We start from the raw sequence: 19,314 nt of genomic DNA on the forward strand, positions 1-19,314 counted from the left end.
CTATTGAGGTACCAATACCTCAATTGGTACCTCTATTGAGAGTCAATAGAAGTGTGGTGCTCCACCTCTGGGATTGCACAGCTGAATCAGTTCTGCCTGAACCTGGACTCCTCTACTACACATTCTTGCCCCTGGGGTACTCCTTTGCTATGGCTGAGATTTTTTTCAACTGGCATAGCATTTAAGAATACTGTTTTCTTTGCAATAATCCTTCTGTCCTTTCCTTACTTCAGAGTCCACAGGCTTGTGTCAGTCTGAAGGCTCATCCTAACTACTCTTGCGCTTTCTCCCTCTTGTCCATCAGTTATTCCCCCTAATAAACCTTTGCCTCTCTAATTCTGTTTAATAGCTGGTTTCTTGGAGGATGCTGAATGACTCATGGCAGAATCCACACTGGATGTTGTGAAGAAGAGACAAGTTGAAGGAAGAAAAAGCTCTCCCTGGGAGATGAAGAGAGATCAAGCTAACTATATAGCATTGTCTAATTTTTGTCCCCCCTTTTTTTTAAATTGGAAAAACTAGAATATATTTATATGAAACAAAAATCTCTGAAAGGACAGTTAAAATGTACACACTAGAAAAAGAAAGCAAGTGTTATTAAACTAAGTATCTGACTCTGTATGTAGAGATGAATTCCAGAGTCCTGGAGGGCATAGGAGAAGAAGAGAAGCCAGTGGTTTTTCCCAGGGACGGGGGAGCCTGGTGGGCTGCCGTCTATGGGGTCGCACAGAGTTGGACACGACTGAAGTGACTTAGCAGCAGCAGCAGAGAGAAGGTAACAGTGTTGGCAGGAGAATGGTGATAACTTGAGCCAACTGGTGGGGGCTCCATCAGACAAGGCTATAACAGAGAACAACAGTGAACGGCTACTCAAGTGTGGGTCAATACCCTTTAACATCTTAATGACAGAAAAGGAAATTCACCATCATCACAAAGTTAACAACAGGAAGCCCTTAAGAGTTTGGGCAATGCTATCCTGGAATATTCTATAATTCTATTACCTCCTCCTGCAGCTCTTTGATAGTGTTTCTTACAGTTTAACATTCCATGACAGTCAATAATTATATAACCTAATAAACATATGCATGAAATAGGCAACAATATGACAACTATGCTGTCAAGATCTTTGTATGGCTGACTTTCAAAAAGTGCAAAGAAATCAATGGGTCCATAATTTTCTTCAGATATCTCCATACCAATTAAAAATAAAACAGTTATTCAAGTAGGCAGTCTTGTGCCTTGCAGTACTGGTCAACTACACCAACTAACACCTGCCCTTGAGATGGTATGTTGTCAATGACTGAGACAAGAAGAAGGTGCAACACCAGGGACCATTTTCTCCCATCACCAAGAGATGCAAACCATGCTATAGAAACCTTTCCCCCTCTTCTTTCTCACTTTCTAATTCTTCCCTCCTCTCAAATTAATTAACGTTAACAATGCCAGACAAGTTACAAATTACTTTCAGATAAATAATCTCATTTATTCCTCCCAGCAACTAGAAGAGGTTGTTGTCTATATTATTCTCTTTTACCTTTTTTTAAAAACCGTAGGTCAGAAATTTTAGATAATATTTCTCAAATGAACATTACAAATGAAGCATTCGGTCTCAAGCCAAGAATCTGTGACTCTAAAACCTACATTCTTTACAGAATCAGTCAAATGGGGAAGGGAGAATAAAGTAAAAGTGATATTAGAACTTTGACTCATCAGTTCACTCACTCAAAATACAAAAATACATGACAGGTTTTTTAATTAACTGATAACTGATAGCCATGCATGTAATTGCTAAAAAAAAAAAAAATTATAACCTAAGAATATTTGTGAAAGTGAAAGTCACTCAGTCATGTCTGACTCTTTGTGATCCCATGGACTATTCAGTCCATGGAATTCTCCAGGACAGAATACTGGAGAGGGTAGCTTTTCCCTTCTCCAGGGGATCTTCCCAACCCAGAGATCAAATCCAGGTCTCCTGCATTGAAGGTGGATTCTTTACCAGCTGAACCATAAGGGACGCCCAAGAAATATATAATTTTAAACAAATAAGGAGTGTTAGAGATCATCTAATCCAATCTTTAAATTTTGCAGATAAGGAAACAAGCCTAAAAAGAATTCAGGATTTCTCAAAAATAAAAACAAAAACCTCAACTAATATGGGGAAAACTGAGTTTGAGGAATTCCCTCTAGTAGGAAAAAACTTTTTAAAAACAAAATTGATAAAGCTTTTCTGGCCCAACAGGAGAGCGATGTGATTTCTATCAGAAAGAAAAGAAATATTTCTCATGTTCCCTTCTATTGAAACCCTGGAGAAGGTAATGGCTACCCACTCCAGTATTCTTGCCTGGAGAATTCTATGGACAGAGGAGCCTGGTAGACTACAGTCCATGGAGTTGCAAAAAGTCAGACATGACCGTGCAACTAACACTTGCACTTTCTACTTATAATGCTGAGGGAGGGATAAAAAACAAACAACTGAAATAGTAAGGCCAATGCCAGTCCTTGGGAGCAGTTAAAGACACGATTACGAGGGAAGTGGTCAACAGAAGTCACTTGGAAGAACAAGGAGCAAATATGAGCCTGGAAGGGATAATTACATTTAATCAAGGCTTCTACATCTCTGGAAAAGTAAAACTTGGCTGAGGAGGAGTCAGCAGCTCTGCCTTATAAAGGAAGGATTTAGGAATGGATGGGGGCAATCCCGGAGGGGAGACCCTGCAAACAGAACTGGAAGTCAACTTCAAGGGGCAAGGGGGTATGCTCATAGAAGTATGCTATGAGGCTGTAATATGGGAAGAAATGTGGCTAGTAAGAAACTACCATGCCTAAAATTCAGTTTTGTTTGTAAAGCTACTATGTGACCTGTCTTTGTGGGACTATCTAAGTCTGCTAGACACACAGACCTATGTATGGAATTGGGGGAAGTCAGAGGGAAAGGGCTGTTCCATTCATCAGGCTCATCCTGGCAGAATGGAAGAAGAGTTGCAGCACATGATCCCAAGGGAACTCAAGAATCCAGTGGATACAGGAACCTGAAAACTGAGCTGACAGCTATCTAGTCTTAGACACTCTATAGATATTTCCTGGGGGCACAGGCAAAGTCTATCAAGTAATCCTGGTGTAGCCTCTGGAATTCCCCAAAGATAGGAGTTAGAGAATTGGAGCTCATTTTATTTATATCCGCAGAGATAGCATTGACCTCAGCTGACATCTTGGTTTCAGAGAAAGATTACTTGTAACAAAGGCTGTTTGCTACTGTTATTTTTCCTACTCCAAGAAATTCAGTGATTTTCATTTATATGACAAAGATGACATAAAGCAAAGGTGGCAAGCATTTAACCTTTTAAGAGTGCTTTATATGCTAGGCAACATGAAATACATAGTATTCTTTACAATACTTTGTTAAGAACATATCTTTTTTCTTTAAGCAAAAAAAAAAAAAAAAAAAACAGGCTTACTCAGAAAGGTTAAGTGTGAGTCTAACCACAAAAGTCAAGATTTTTTTTTTTAACACATTCTGCTTGACTACAAACCTAAGTCCTTCCCATTAAGCTACACTTCCTGCCCAGTTACAGATCTGTAGATGAATACAGTCAATCTTGATAGATGCTTCCAGAATTTAGCAAGTACTCACTAAGGCCAAACCCTTCCAAAACCTTCCTAAATGGAAATATTTTCAGCAAATTGGTCAGAGTGTATTAGATATCATGAATATAGAGAGTCTCTGCCATGCTAACAATACTCCACTTTAGCTGTGTTTGAAATCAGCTGTCAAACATGAGTATTTATTTCCCTGCTGCTGCTGCTAAATCGCGTTGGTTGTGTCCGACTCTGTGCAACCCCATAGATGGCAGCCAACCAGGCTCCACCGTCCCTGGGATTCTCCAGGCAAGAACACTGGAGTAGGTTGCCATTGCCTTCTCCGATTTCCCCACTATTTCGTGATGTATTTGGTATGTGTATACTGCTGCTTACACTGTGAAGAAACTGACCCTGACCAACATATAGATTTCTTTCCTTTTTCTATTTTGTCCCTAACAACTGTACTGTGAAACTGATGTTATAAGCCTTGTACATACTCTTCTGGAGAAGGAAATGACAACCCACTCCAGTGTTCTTGCCAGAAAAGTCCCATGGACAGAAGAGCCCAGTGGGCTATGGTCCATGGGGTTGCACAGAGTCGGACACGACTGAGTGACTGAGCATGTGTGTGCACGCATGCACACACACACATATACTCTTTTGGAAAACTCATGACAGAGTGTTGAAATGACTGCTTACGTGGCATGTTCCCCCATTAGACCCTTAATTCTCTGCGGTAAGTCATGGTTGGCACACAGTAGGTTTACAATATATCTTTAATAAAAAGGGTGTGGCAATAATGAGTGATAACCACCATATCTTTTGCCTAACCCCATTCAAGCTTATAAGATTTATAAGTTATAAATACCTTTTGGCATTTCAATTGGTAATTAAGATAGTCTAACTTTTCTACACTTTCTAAGGTTCAAATTCTTTAAATTTATATATCTAATATGGTATAAGCTTGTAGAGTATCACAGGTGTGATATTATTATATCCCTAAATGTACAATGATTGCACATATCTTAATTCTTTAGCAAATACATAATTGAGAAATACGTGACATTATACAATCCTATCAATAGTGTTTTGGCCTCCTAACTGAACAATTCCTGTGTAAATAAAGACATTCACTTGAAGCATTAGCAAGATGAAATAATCAGAATATAAGTTAGTACAGAAAGATGATAAATGTAGCCCAAGGTTTCAACTCACCAAATGTTCATGTAGCCAAAAATTTTTGTGTTTGATGTTAATCAGTGACAATTAAAATGTGTCAAGAGTTTGCAGGTGTCTTTCTCCAAATGATAAGCGGACTAATCATATGAGAACTAAAGATTCTAGGAAACTTCTGTCTGTTTTGTGTTTTTTTCCTCATCATCTAACAATCTTCTCTATTTTGATACTGGAAGTAAGTAGGTATCATTTTAAGGTGTTCACACACTTATACATAATGATCATCACATATAGCATTTACATTGCTCTCATACTGTGAGAAGAAACTGACCCTAACCTTGTTCAGCATAAAAGTGTTTTTCTTTATTTTTCCTTATTTCAGCATAATATTCATTTATTAGGTATCTATTATGTGCTGTATACTCAGCTACTTATTTGTGATACATGTTTTAAGTGGAGTTACGATTGTCAGCTGCTACAAGAGGAAGCTAACAACTCAAGAAAATATTTACTTATCCAGGTTATAAGGTAATTTTAATGACTATCTTCTACTGTCTATGTACTGTGCTCAGTATTAATATTTTTTGTTTATGTAATAGTTTCTGAAAAATTAATTATATAATTCTCTTAGTGATATATTAACAAATGTTTGTAATATTACCACATCATAATTTTTGCTGCCAAAATTTTGGAATATTTAGGGCACCTGATAACATTTTTTAATAACATGTCAGCACTAATCTATAGCTGATACATAATTTTGAAAACAATTTAATAGTAGAGCAAATTCTGAAAACAAATGAGTCTTACTGAACCACTCAGAGCTTATTAAAACAAGTGTGATCTCAATTCCTTCTTACTTCAAAAATTTGCTTCTTTTTGTATCACAGGTATACAGAAGAAGTATCCAGAGTGGTGGTTATGAGCCTCAGTTCTGATTAGTATTCATAAAAGTTGAAATGATCTGATAGATAACAATATTTGATAATATCACTCTTAACAATAAAAGTATAAGTGGACTTTCAAGATACAAGAGGCATCAGGGAGTTTTAAAATCAGTAATGCTGTAATACTTTTGTAGGTAATCTTTAAGTAACTCCTAACACAATGGGGACAGCATATGATCAATATTAATGAACAACTGAAGTCAACAGCATGCTCTCCAGGCATTTTTATGCAAGCTCATATAAATATGTCAACAAGATTAATCACTCACAAAAGCAATAGATCTATATGTGCTTTTCTACTTTTCTGCATTGACCTTCTCCCAATTCCAACTATAGAGAGTTGAAGTGATTTCCATATATGTAGGACAGTTAGTTTTTCCACACATTTAGAGACTATGCCCCAAATCATTAATTCTGTATAGTGTGAAAACAGATTATTACAAAGTAAATAGGGTAACACTCTCCTGTGACAAGGTATACATAGATGCAGTCAATTTTACAAATTATGTTTCCAAACATTGGCATCTAGATATTAAAAATGAATGCACATTTTGGATTATATAATAAGGAAATACCAATAGGGTCATAAAAAGAGCATTGTTTCAGTATTTATTCTAGCAGTACAACCAAATAGGAACAGTTATGACCCAAAAGTTCACTCCAAATTCCTGTCTTAAAAACATGCTAAAATCATATCATAGCGTTGCTTTTACATTTAATGAGGTCTGAACATTTTGGTAGTTTCCATTTGGAGTCATTGTCACTCTATAACTAGTTGAAAAAGAAGAAATTATTCTGGTAATATTCACATGATTGATGCTTTCAAATCATTTTTGACACTAGTTGCTTCTTCTCCTTCTTCCTCCTGGTTTCTCCTCCTCCTCTCTTTTAAATGTAAACTATAAAATCAGCCGTTTGAGGGAAAAAAAAAAAAACTGTCTATATTTTCTGGGTATTTTGTATGCATTCAGAAAGGTAAATTATAGTTAATCCAAACCATTCCATTTAAGGGGAGAATCAGCAAAATGAACAAATTGTTCCTCAAACATAAAATATTTGAAAAGATTATGAAAATTGCAATCTGGAGCTAAAGAGAGATTTTTTTAAAATACCCTACTGATAAACTTTCTTCTCAAGGATTAATATTGGCCTCTCTTTATATATATCTGTCCAAAGGAAAACACTGATACAACTAGTGATCAGAACAGGTTTAGGGACCCTGTACTTGTTTCCATGAGCTACTCTATCAAGTTACTGCAAACTTGGTAGCTTCAAAGAACAGTTATTTATTTTGTCTGAAGTCAACGTGTCAGGAGGGCCATAATCCCTCTGGAGACTAGGCAGACTCCCTCCTGTCTCTCCAGCTTCTGTTGGCTCTTGGAGTTCCTTGGACTATAGCAGCGTAACTCCAATCTCTGCCTCCATCCTTCAGGGCCCATCCAAATCCAGGATAATTTCATCTCAAAATCCTTAACTACTTACATTTGCAAAGCCTCTGTGATGGCTAAATTGTATCCCTGCCCCCCAGTTCACATGGTGAAGCCTTAACCTCCAGAACCTCAGAACATAACTGCATTTGGGAATAAGGATGAAAGAAGGCCATATATATGGGCTGTAACCCAATCCAATCTCCCATCTAAGAAGTCAAAATCTGGACACACACAAGAGATATCAGTGATGAACCATCACCAGAGGAAAGGTCACGTGAGGACAAAGTCAGAAGGTGACTATGACAACTCAGGAAGAAAGGCTCAGGAGAAACCAAGCCTGCCAACACCTTCATCTTGCACTTTGAAAACTGTGAGGAAATACATTCTATTGTTGAAGCCACCCACGCTGTGGTATTTTGTTTTTAGCAGTCCTAGCAAACTAACACAGGCTCAGTTTTTAAATAAGGTCACATTCTGAGATTCGTGGCAGACAGGAATTTTGGAGAGGTGCTCTTCAAACCACTACAGTCCCCAAGTAGTTTCTTCTTGTGGCAAAGAAGTTGATTAAGGAAACCCTCATCTAATGTTAGAGTTGGTTGACAAAGCACTCACATTTATTAACAACTACCAGCTTAGCTAAAACTAATTTCATTTTGCTCTCATCACACAGTGTGGTAAAAAGTTTTGAGGATTTTGGAGATCAGGAAAGCAGTTTAATTTTTTAGCAGTCCCAAGAAGGAGCGCAGAAGTGGCTGTTTAGATGGCATCAGGGAGGAACTGTCACTGCAAGATAGAAGGAAGTACTGAAGAAAGAATTAAGATTTCTTGCAGTTACTCTTTATCCATTTAATCTAGTTTAGAGTTGGGCCTGCCAATGGCAGTACACAGTGAGTCAATACTCAGAGAAAGCCATTATACACATTATTTCCATGTTGTTGTTGTTCAGCCACTAAGTCATGTCTGACTCTGCGACCCCATGGACTAGAGCATGTTAGGCTCCTCTGTTCTCCACTATTTCCTGAAGTTTGCTCATATTCATGTTCATTGAGTTGGTAATGCTCTCTAACCATCTCATCCTCTACCACCCCCTTCTCCTTTTGCCTTCAATCTTTCCCAGTATCCCAGGGTCTTTTCCAATGACTCAGCTCTTTGCATCTTGCAGCCAAAGTACTGGAGCTTCAGCTTCAGCACCAATCCTTCCGATGAATACTCAGGGTTGATTTCCTTTAGGATTGACTGGTTTAATCTCCTTGCAGTCCAAGGGACTCTCAAGAGTCTTCTCCAGCCCAAACTCAAAAACATCAATTCAAATCAATTATTTCTATAAATACATGTAATCATTTGTATAACAATATCTGTTATGTTCTCTTTTCTCAATAGATATGATTAAATATTAATATTAATATGGATTTTAAAAATTATTAACAAAATAGAGCTAAAGGATCTATCGTTTGCAAAGCGATGACTGTTACTATAGCTCCAACTAACATTTTTCCCCTGTCCATTTATCCCCTGTTCATCCTGCACTGATGCCAAAATAAACTTCCTAAACCCACCACCAGCTCAGAATGCTTTATAACTCACACAGATATCTGTCTCTTTAGGTTGTAGTCACAATGCATATATATATATATATATATATATATATATATATATAAATTCTTCAAAACATGCTATTTTAGGACATCTTTACTTAATAATACTTACTTTCTGATTGATTATGTGATGTTATCCTTAACAGAACATATATAGTGAATACAAGACAAAAGATAATTTGCCCTTTTATTTTCTTTCTAAAATAAAAGACATCAATTTTGGCTTACTATGCCTATGAACATAAACCATAGTATACAGAATCCTTTTATAAACGATAGAATGTCCTAGGAAATTAAGTAATGATTATTATTGTTGAAGTTAGTAACAGAAGACCTAAGTGTACCTTGAAATCTTGGGTTAACAGGATAAACATTTTTAAAATCTAAAGGAAACATGGGTATCTAAAGCATGGATGATCATGATGATCAGTGTTATGCTTTCCTTTTCTTTCCATGGCCAACAGAGTAAGAGAGTGAAACTTCCCCAAAGACTTTAGGACCCATAAATGCAATCCAATCTAAGTGAAAAAAACCTGACATTCAATACTTTTTTGAACCATAGAGGGGAAAAAAAATCCCTTTCTGCTTCTAGTGATTGTAGTAAACCAGCTCTGAGTAATGCCCAGAAATCGTACTAATTTCTAATTACTTAAAAAGCCCTTAAAAATCACGGAGCTGTTTCCAAGTAGAAGTCTGCAAATCACTTGTCTGAAAAGTGCATCTGTCAGAATGCACATACCATGCATTGCAAAATACAATTCGAGCTCCAGAATACACATTAGCAGGTGGTAGAAAGTGGTAAGACATCATTCAAGTTTGCCGTTAGCCACTTTGGTTTGTTTCCTCTTCTATGTGTCACTAGGACAGGGCATGGAGAAAAGACAGAGACCAAGGTATTTCCATTATAAGCAAATATCTGAGCCCAGGTTTCAGAAGCATCAAGCAATCTCGCTGTTTTACATGGTGTCTCTAAGCAGCTACAAAATTTCCATGTTCTCCATCAATCTTCCTCTGACAGCTCTTCACCTTCTTCTTCTATTGAACTTGCTGCCTGTACTATGTGATTAACATCTCACTGTATACTGCTTCCTTCTCTAATTATTTTATGCATCTCTCTTGTCTCCCCGATGAGGTTATAAACGGTTCTTGCACAGGAATGCCTACGCCTTGTATTTTTTTATACCCCCACAGACTCTGATAAAGTACTAGATTCTCTAATGCTGCTTCGTAAATACATGATGGAAAATTATTAATAATTTTAGGAATAACAGCATATAATCTAAACTACATTTCATAGTCTATAACAAAAACCTAAAGTTTAGAGGTTGGATGCATTTTCATTTGTAGCTCTTTCTCATCCACAGCAGGTTGCGACAACCCAATTTTAAGCCTGGAGCCAAGTTCAATTTTCTCTGCTGAAGGCTGTGGTAATTTGTAGAATACCAGACTGCAGATAATCTTATACATAGGTATTAAAAGTAGGTGCACTCTTTCTACAAAACTACAGCTCTTTCTTTTGAAATCTAGCAGAGCAATTTTGATTTTAAAGCCAATGACAGAAGGTAGAGGAAAGGATTTCTATTTTCTCTTTCAGAATCTGGCCTCTGTGACTGCCATGTTAATCATGAGGCAGTGAGAGCCCTGTAGCTCAGGCATCCAGAGCACTAAGATGGGAAGGGTGCCTACCCAGACTTCATAGCTGAGGACATTGAAACACAGCTGGACAGGCAAGTTACTGTTTGAATGGCCTCCTTAGGTCTCGTATGTGACTTCTTTGTGGCAGACAAGAAACCATGAAACAAAGCAGGCATGGATACCAGCCAGCTGGCCATCTGTTTCTTCACCCACTGTGATAATTTAGTCTTGTAGAATTTTGTTAAGTGAACATTAAGTAATGACCATGTCAAACAGAGTGCATAATGAATGCTTCTTAATCACTGGATAAAAGCTTAGGGGAAGCTTGCCCAAACACTGAAAAGGTCACCGATACAAACCAAGAATTAAAAACAAGAGAGCAATGAAACTGATGCAGAACAGCAATAATTAACTTCTTTTCCAGTTTCACTTCTGATCATATGGAATCTATGTCACATGGAAGATGGGGGTCTCATAAGGAAGCTGGGTAATAGTGTCATAGTTCCTAATTCCCAGTATACATGTGTCAAACTCAGGAATAAATTTTTAAATGAATAAAACATGTGAGGAGATTTATCATTCTGACTCAAGCTGAAGGCACCAGGGTTATAGCTATTAACACCAAACTTCTCCAAATAATTCCCTGGATTAAAATCAAGAATTCTGGAAAATATTTTCTGTGTTGTTTTCTATAAAGATCAACTGAAATATCTCATTCTGAGAAAGTTTTTTTTTTTTTTTTGTCTCATAAACAATACCTACAAAGTCATCAAGTTTTTTAATCCCCCCAGTGGAATGATGTACTCGATTAACTGTATTATTGGGATGGTCGGTCTCCTACTGCCTGGAATTCTGAAGTTCATAAGTTTACACTAATCTTAGATAGTCAGTGTTACCGCCACTATTCATGAAAAGGAATCAGAATGTTTTACTTGGTTAAGTTACTATCCTATCACCTAAAGAAGACAATATCTGTTCCTAAGAATCTGCTTATATGGTTCCCCAGCTCAGAATGCCTTTCTTCACCCCACTGTCTCCTCCAAATCTCCCCTTCCTTCCAAGACCTTCCAAAGTTTCGTATTCTCCACTCAGCAGTGGACACAGGATGGGAATAGGTCAGTTTTCATTTTTAAAATCGGAGGAGGGCAATGCCAAATAATGTTCAAACTATCGTACAATTGCGCTCATTTCACATGCTAGCAAAGTGATGCTCAAAATCCTTCAAACTAGGCTTCAACAGTAGGTGAAGCCTCAACTGAGAACTTCAAGATATACAAACTGGATTTAGAAAGGCAGAGGAACCAGAGATCAAACTGCCAACATTCATTGGATTATGGAGAAGGCAAAGGCAGTCCAGAAAAACGTCTACTTCTGCTTCACTAACTACGCTGAAGCTTTTGACTGTGTGGATCACAACAAACTGGAAAATTTTTAGAGAGATGGGAGTACCAGAACACCTTACATATCTCTTAAGAAATCTGTATACGGGTCAAGAAGCAACAGAACTGGACATGGAAAAACTGACTGGTTCCAAATTTGGCAAGGAGTACGACAAGGCTGCATATTGCCATTCTGCTTATTTAACTTAAATGCAGAGCACATCATGCAAAATGCCAGAGTGGATGAACCACAAGCTGGAATGAAGATTGGCTGGGAGAAACATCAATAACCTCAGATATGCAGATGATAATATAATGGCAGAAAGTGAAGAGGAACTAAAGAGTCTCTTGACAAGGGTGAAAGAGGATAGTGAAAAAGCTGGCTTAAAATTCAACATTAAAAACAAAGCTAAGATGATGGCATCTGGTCCCATCACTTCATTGCAAATAGAAAAAGTGGAAGCAGTGACAGATTTTATTTTCTTAGGCTCCAAAATCACTATAGACAATTACTTCAACCATTAAATATAAAAAGACACTTGCTCCTTGGAAGGAGAATTATAACAAACCTAGACAGTGTATTTGGCTTCCCTGATAGCTCAGTTGGTTAAGAATCCACCTGCAATGCAGGAGACTCCAGTTCGGTTCCTGGTTTGGGAAGATCCCCTGGAGAAGGGATAGGCTACCCACTCCAGTATTCTTGGTCTTCCCCTTGTGGCTCAGTTGGTAAAGAATTGGCCTGCAATGTGGGAGACCTGGGTTCGATCCCTGGGTTGGGACGATCTCCTGGAGAAGGGAAAGGCTACCCACTCCAGTATTCTGGTCTGGAGAATTCCATGTACTACAGTCCATGGGGTCACAAAGAGTCAGACATGACTGAGTGACTTTCATTTTTACAGACAGTGTATTAAAAAGCAAAGATATCACTTTGCCAACAAAGGTCTATACACTCAAAGGTATGGTTTTTCCAGTAGTCATGTATGAATGTGAGAACTGGACCATAAAGAAGGTTGATCACTGAAAAATTGATGCTTTAAAATTGTGGTGCTGGAGAAGACACAAGAGTCTTTTGGACAGCAAGGATATTAAACCAGTCAGTACTAAAGGAAATCAAACATGACTATTCATTGAAAGGACTGGCTTTGAAGCTCCAATACTTAGGCCACTTGATGCAAAGAGCTGATTCATTGGAAAAAGAACCTTATACTGGGAAAGACTGAAGGCAAAAGGAGAAGGGGGCAGCACAGGATGAGATGGTTAGATAGCATCACCGACTCAATGGACATGACTTTGAGTAAACTCCAGGAGATACAGAGGTGGCTGGTATGCTGTAGTCCATGGGATCACAGAGAGTTAAACAAGATTTAGCTACTGAACAACAATAGCACACACCAAATACTTGCTGGATGAATGAGAAACGTTCACAATTTTATGAACTGAATATACTGGCAAAGTATGTTAGGGATTTAAGTGACATTATTTCATACCCAGAGGACATTCTGGTTGATTCCTCCACTTATCTAGGGAGTCAATTTCATATAAACTAAAGTTGGATAAACTGTTGATACTCTGCTCTATAAGAGTAACACATTCTTTGGCAATATCAATTCCTTTTAGACTTCACAAGAGGAAAAGAAAAAAAACATGGAGAACAAAAACAATGATAAGAAAATGAAGGTAGGAAAAACATGTTGAGAAAAAATATATGTTGAAAAAAGTTTCAGATTTACCTAAAGTCCTTTGGCTGGTTTTTTTTTTTTTTTAATTTTATTTAATTTTAATTTTATTTTATTTTTAAACTTTACAATATTGTATTGGTTTTGCCAAATTTGTTTTTCCTTGATCTATCTCCCTGGTGCTACTCTCAATGCTATACCGTCATTTCACTGACTTTATAAATCCTTTTATTTGACTATACATCTAAAACTGGTTTCTATCAGATCATTCTGACAAGAGAATCTCATTTAAACTGCTACACTATTAGGCTGAGAAAACCTCTATCAAGACTTGCCCATAGGGATAAGCAGTGTGTGGGTGAAAAAAACCAGAAAGCCATTTAAAAAATAATAACATCACACTTTATGTAAAGTAATTGTCTGCTGGCTTCCTAGTAGACATGAAAATGTAGGTGGTAGTTAAATATTTGAAAACTCTAGAAATCCACTTAAAAATGTGTATAACAATTTATTATCATTGCAAAGCCAATTAAAAATGTTGAGCTATTAAACACAATTCAGTTTCCAAGCCAGGAGAGAAAATTCTAAATGTATTCAGCACATATTTGCATTACTATAAAAATCTATATTTCTACTTTTCCAGTATTATGCATTTAAATTTGTAAATTCCATGTTGCATTAATCACATGAATATAGATGGGTAATTTTAGAGAGGTACAGTAATCACTGTATTCTCTATAAAAGAAATCATTCCTTCTGACAATTTTGTGGTGAATTTTGCTAAAAACTGACTATTGGTTCATAAAATAGCAAGGCTTCCTTCACAAAAGTTATTAGATGTTTAAGCCCTTCTCAGCTTTATCAAAATAATAAAAAAAAAACTGTTAAGTACTACACTTTAATAGCACAGTCTTTGGACTCTGACACTGTACTTAATACTACATAGAATATGGCCATATAACCATTAAAAGAAATGGCAGTATTCCAAGTTTGACTCCACCTTAATATTTATAGTGTTTTCATGATTCAAATAAAGTATGCTGATTAAAATGATCAGGATGTCCCCACCTGGATGGACAAAGCAGCTGAGGTTCACATCTTCAGTATAAAATACCTCAACTTATTTCTGCCTGTTATCCTTTATTTCCAACACAATTTCTGTTAAATGAAATATCATAGTACAAAGAAATTATATACAGTATAGAAGATTTTAGTCAATCAATGAATACCTTAAATAATTAATTAGAGAAGTTCTTGCCAACATGCTACTTAAATATGGGTTTCCTTGGTGGCTCAGTACAAAGAATCTGCCTGCAATGTGGGAGACCTGGGTTCAATCCCTGGGTCAGGAAGATCCCCTGGAGGAGGACATGGCAATCCAATCCAGTATTCTTGCCTGGAGAATCCCATGGACAGAAGAGCCTGGTGGACTGCAGTCCCTGGGGTCACAAAGAGTAGGACACGACAGAAGCAGCTAAGCTAAGCACCTCACCTATTTAAATATTATATGTTAAATATAGTATATCTGAAATTTATATTCAGTAGCTCATTCTTTAAGATCAGCATATCAAATATAAAAGATTTTGAGAGTAATCAATAGTTTACAAGAAGTGACTGAATGTGTAACTGCCCTTTGGTAAATGCGGTATGACTTTCAGTCTGATTTTTCCTACATAAAGCCTTTTAAAATAATTTATGGGTCTAATTGAAGTAGGTCACAAACAGTAAAGAGATTTATGACTGTTGACTCAACACCTGAAAAAACAGTTGTAAATGTACAGACATTGTAATTTCCAAAGAAGCAACTAAATGACATCTTCACATCATTGTACAAGATAGAATGGAACTATGATAGGAAGAGCACATTGAATTCTAATGAAGATTATCAAGCAGCAAAATTGTCTCTAACATGGGTATTCAAGGATAACCATATTGTTCAAGATTAAATTTCTCTTAGATGTGGACTCAGGCTCACTCTCATAACTGTAGTAGGAACCTTATTACACTGTTTTAATATTTTTCTGGATAAAATAATTTTGACCACAATTTAGTTCATAGAACTGTAGACAAGGGTTCCAAGTTTTCCTTGATCTATGTGCCAGAGGGGAACCTGAATCAAGAATCTTAGCTCTTTACAGAGAAACTACCTTAGTCCACCTCTGGGCTAAAATGCACAATCTTTGATTCAGACACAGGTTCATCAGGCCTCTCAACTTCCCTAAGAGGATGTCCTTCTCAACTCTGCCTATGTTGCCCCTTGGAACGTAAAAGACATATATGCCTTTACCCTGCAGCCAAACTCATTAGGAAATGCTATTGATTCTACCTGCAAAATATAACGGAGTGACTATAAAGCCAGGGAACACAGATAAATACAAGAAATGATACATTAATATTACACTGCAAAACAATGAAAAAAATTGTGTTCACACAGCCCCTGTTGCTGTATTGCACAAAATGATGTTACCTGTTTACTACTCAAAACTGCAAGTCGTACCTTCAGGCCCAATATTCCTATTTCTCCCTTACTGTGATCTGGTTTTCTTAAAAGCATTTGCCACCTTCTAATAGAACTTGTTTATTTTACCTCTTTCTCTTCCCCATTCCCTCCTTCTCTATTATTTGGAGGGAATTATTCTCTATTATTTCGTTTATTAGCTCTGTGAAGACACAGAACTTTGTTTTCATCACTGGCTTATCTCAAGTGTCTGGGAATGATGTACTCAGAGTACCTTTGTTGACTGAATATGTCTTTGTATTTAAGTGGCTAACTTTTCCAAGTGTTTGTCAGGAAATAGAACGTTAAACTAAATACTGATCAAAGCTGGATTTAGCCCTGCATTACATCAGAAAGGCCATTTTTCATAAAGGCAATGGCAACCCACTCCAGTACTCTTGCCTGGAAAATTCCATGGACAGAGGGGCCTGGTAGGCTGCAGTCCATGGGATCACTAGGAGTTGGACATGACTGAGCGACTTCACTTTGACTTTTCACTTTCATGCATTGGAGGAGGAAATGGCAACCCACTCCAGTGTTCTTGCCTGGAGAATCCCAGGGACGGAGAGCCTGGTGGGCTGCCGTCTATGGGGTCGCACACCAAGTCGGATACAACTGAAGCGACTTTGCAGCAGCAGCAGGATCATTTAGATAAACACAAAAAGTGTTTTTATAGAATTGCTTTTGCTGTAACCCCACTGACCTACATGAAAACCAAACTAAATGATTCAAACCAAAACTTTCGGAAAAAAAGAAAAGAACACCCTGTTTTATTCATTGGAGTCATGTTATCAAGGATCTGAGGTGCAGAATCTCTGAACTTGAGACCAAGAAGAGTTTTGTTTTTCATGAGCAACAAATTCAGTTATTTCTTATGAAAAATTTGAATTTATAACAGCATTCAGTCATCAGAAACTTATTAAGCAGCTGCTATGCGACAGACACTAGGTATTGTGAACAATATCAAAAACAGCCCATGGTCTCAAGAATCCTGTATGCCAAAGAAGATTACAGGGAAGTAAACAGAAAACTTCAATACAATGAATTAAGTGCTAATGTATGGCAAGTACTGAGAGTTCTGGGAGAATGTAAGAGAAATACCCAATTCAATAATGGAAACTCAGTTTTGAGATCCTAGAATAATGAACACTTAAAACTGGGATCCACAGGATGAATAGGAATAGGCTAATAAGGAAAGTAGTGTATAGCCCTTCTGGCGTAGGAGGGCTTTCTCAAGCATGAATACTCAAAGTAAAAAAAAAGAAAAAGAATAATAGGTAATTTGAAGAAATGAAACAAATGCAGAGTCATTGCAGTCCAAAGTTTAATAGGGAATGGTAGGAGAAAAAGTCAGAGAGATTAGCAGAGCCTGATTATGACAAACCTCACAAGCCTACTTAGGGATTTAGACTTTATCCTGAAGGTAATGGGAAGTTGAGTGTTTTAAGCAAAGAATGACTTTAAGCAAAGAATGACTTTAAGCAAAGAATGTCTGATCAGATGCACACAAATTGAATGTGTAGGATTAGCTACTTGATAGAGTTATTGAGGGATGGTTTCTATTTCCTCTACAAAGTATATCTGTCTCAATACTAGAAAAGATATGGCCTGCAGCCACTATGTAAAACAGTACGGAGGTTCCTCATAAAACTAAAAATAGAGTTGTCATATGATCCAGCAATTTCACACCTGGGCACATACTCAGACAAAACCATAATTTGAAAAGATGCATGCACCCCTATGTTCACAGCAGCACTATTTACAATAGCAAGACATGGAAAAGGCCTAAATGTCCATCAACAGACAAATGGAATAAAAAAAGATGCAGTACACACACACACACTCACACACACACACACACACACACACACACAATGGAATACTACTCAGCCATAAAGAAGAATGAAATAATGCCACTGGCGGCAACATGAATGCACCTAGAGATTATCACACTAAGCGAAGTAGGTCAGAAAGAGAAAGACAAATGTATGATATCATTAAATGTGGGATCAAAAATATGACACATATGAACACATCTATGAAACAGAAATAGATTCACAGACAGAGAGAACAGACCTGCAGTTGCCAAGGAGGAGAGGGGTGGGGAAGGGAGGTACTGGAGTTTGGGATTAACGGATGCAAACTATTATTTACAGGATGGATAAACACTAAGGTTACACTGTATAGCACAGGAAACTATATTCAATATACTCAGATAAACCATAATGGAAAAGAATATATATATATTTATATACACACATACACACACGTGTGTGTGTGTTTAATTAAGTCATTGTGCTATACAACAAAAACTGACAGAATACTAAATCAATTATATACTTCAATAAAACTAAAAAATGATAACGGGTGGTAGTGTGACACAAAAGGTAGCAGAAACACTTTAAACAGCAATTGGCGGAGCTTAGGAAATATCTGATGAGGCAGTCTGAGTATCTGTAGGAAGTACTGATGCTCAGCTGCTGTTGAAGACTAGGAAACTGTAATGGTGGCACTCTCTGAAAGACGTGACATTTCTTCTTCTGTGCTTAGTAGAGAACGATGATGATACCACTAATCCAAAACTAGAAGCTTTCTAGTTGTATGCAAGGAATGGCAAGCAAAGAAAACAAAAAGTATGTGCAAGAGAGTGGTTTTGATGATGGAACTTGTGGTCTTTGCTAGGAAAAGGAGGGTGATCAGGTTCTAAGGAGCTGAACAAGAATGCTAGCATAACACAGGGATTGGAGGTGTGAAGTCAAAGGAAAGGTGCAGTTTAAGAATTAAATAAATTCTGCATCTGAAAAAAAAACAAGGCAGTTCTAAGTCACATAATAAATGTATATGTACACTTTGAATACGCATTTATAAAGTGCTGCTGCTGCTGCTAAATTACATCAGTCGTGTCTGACTCTGTGTGACTCCCATAGACGGCAGCCCACCAGGCTCCCAAATCCCTGGGATTCTCAAGGCAAGAACACTGGAGTGGGTTGCCATTTCTTTCTCCAATGCATGAAAGTGAAAAGTGAAAGTGAAGTTGCTCAGTCGTTTCCGACTCTTTGCAACCCCATGGACTGCTACCTACCAGGCTCCTCCGCCCATGGGATTTTCCAGGCAAGAGTACTGGAGTGGGTTGCCATTGCCTTCTCTGTTATAAAGTGCTAGAGACTTGTTAAAGATTACCAACACATTGAGCTATTCTTGACTTGATCAGAATGAATAAAAGAGAATTAGCATGAAAGCAACACTTTGTGTAACACCATGTCATTCAAGGTTATTCATGTCTTGTCTGCCTACCACCTAAGCTTGTCCAATGACAAGCAGCAGAAAGTACCAACCTTTTGGAGACACTGTGTTAAGATAAAGACATGTCTGCGAAGACGTCCAGCATGTCATGGAATTT

General features: G+C 37.4%; 1 protein-coding gene across 2 annotated transcripts in view; it reads right to left on the reverse strand.

Annotated features, from left to right (window-relative positions):
• EDIL3 (EGF like repeats and discoidin domains 3) overlaps window positions 1-19,314 on the reverse strand; it is a 484,817-nt gene that overhangs the window by 277,669 nt on the left and 187,834 nt on the right. The window lies entirely within an intron of this gene.

Source organism: Bos javanicus, chromosome 7, assembly GCF_032452875.1.
Source record: "Bos javanicus breed banteng chromosome 7, ARS-OSU_banteng_1.0, whole genome shotgun sequence".
Lineage (NCBI taxonomy): Eukaryota > Metazoa > Chordata > Mammalia > Artiodactyla > Bovidae > Bos > Bos javanicus.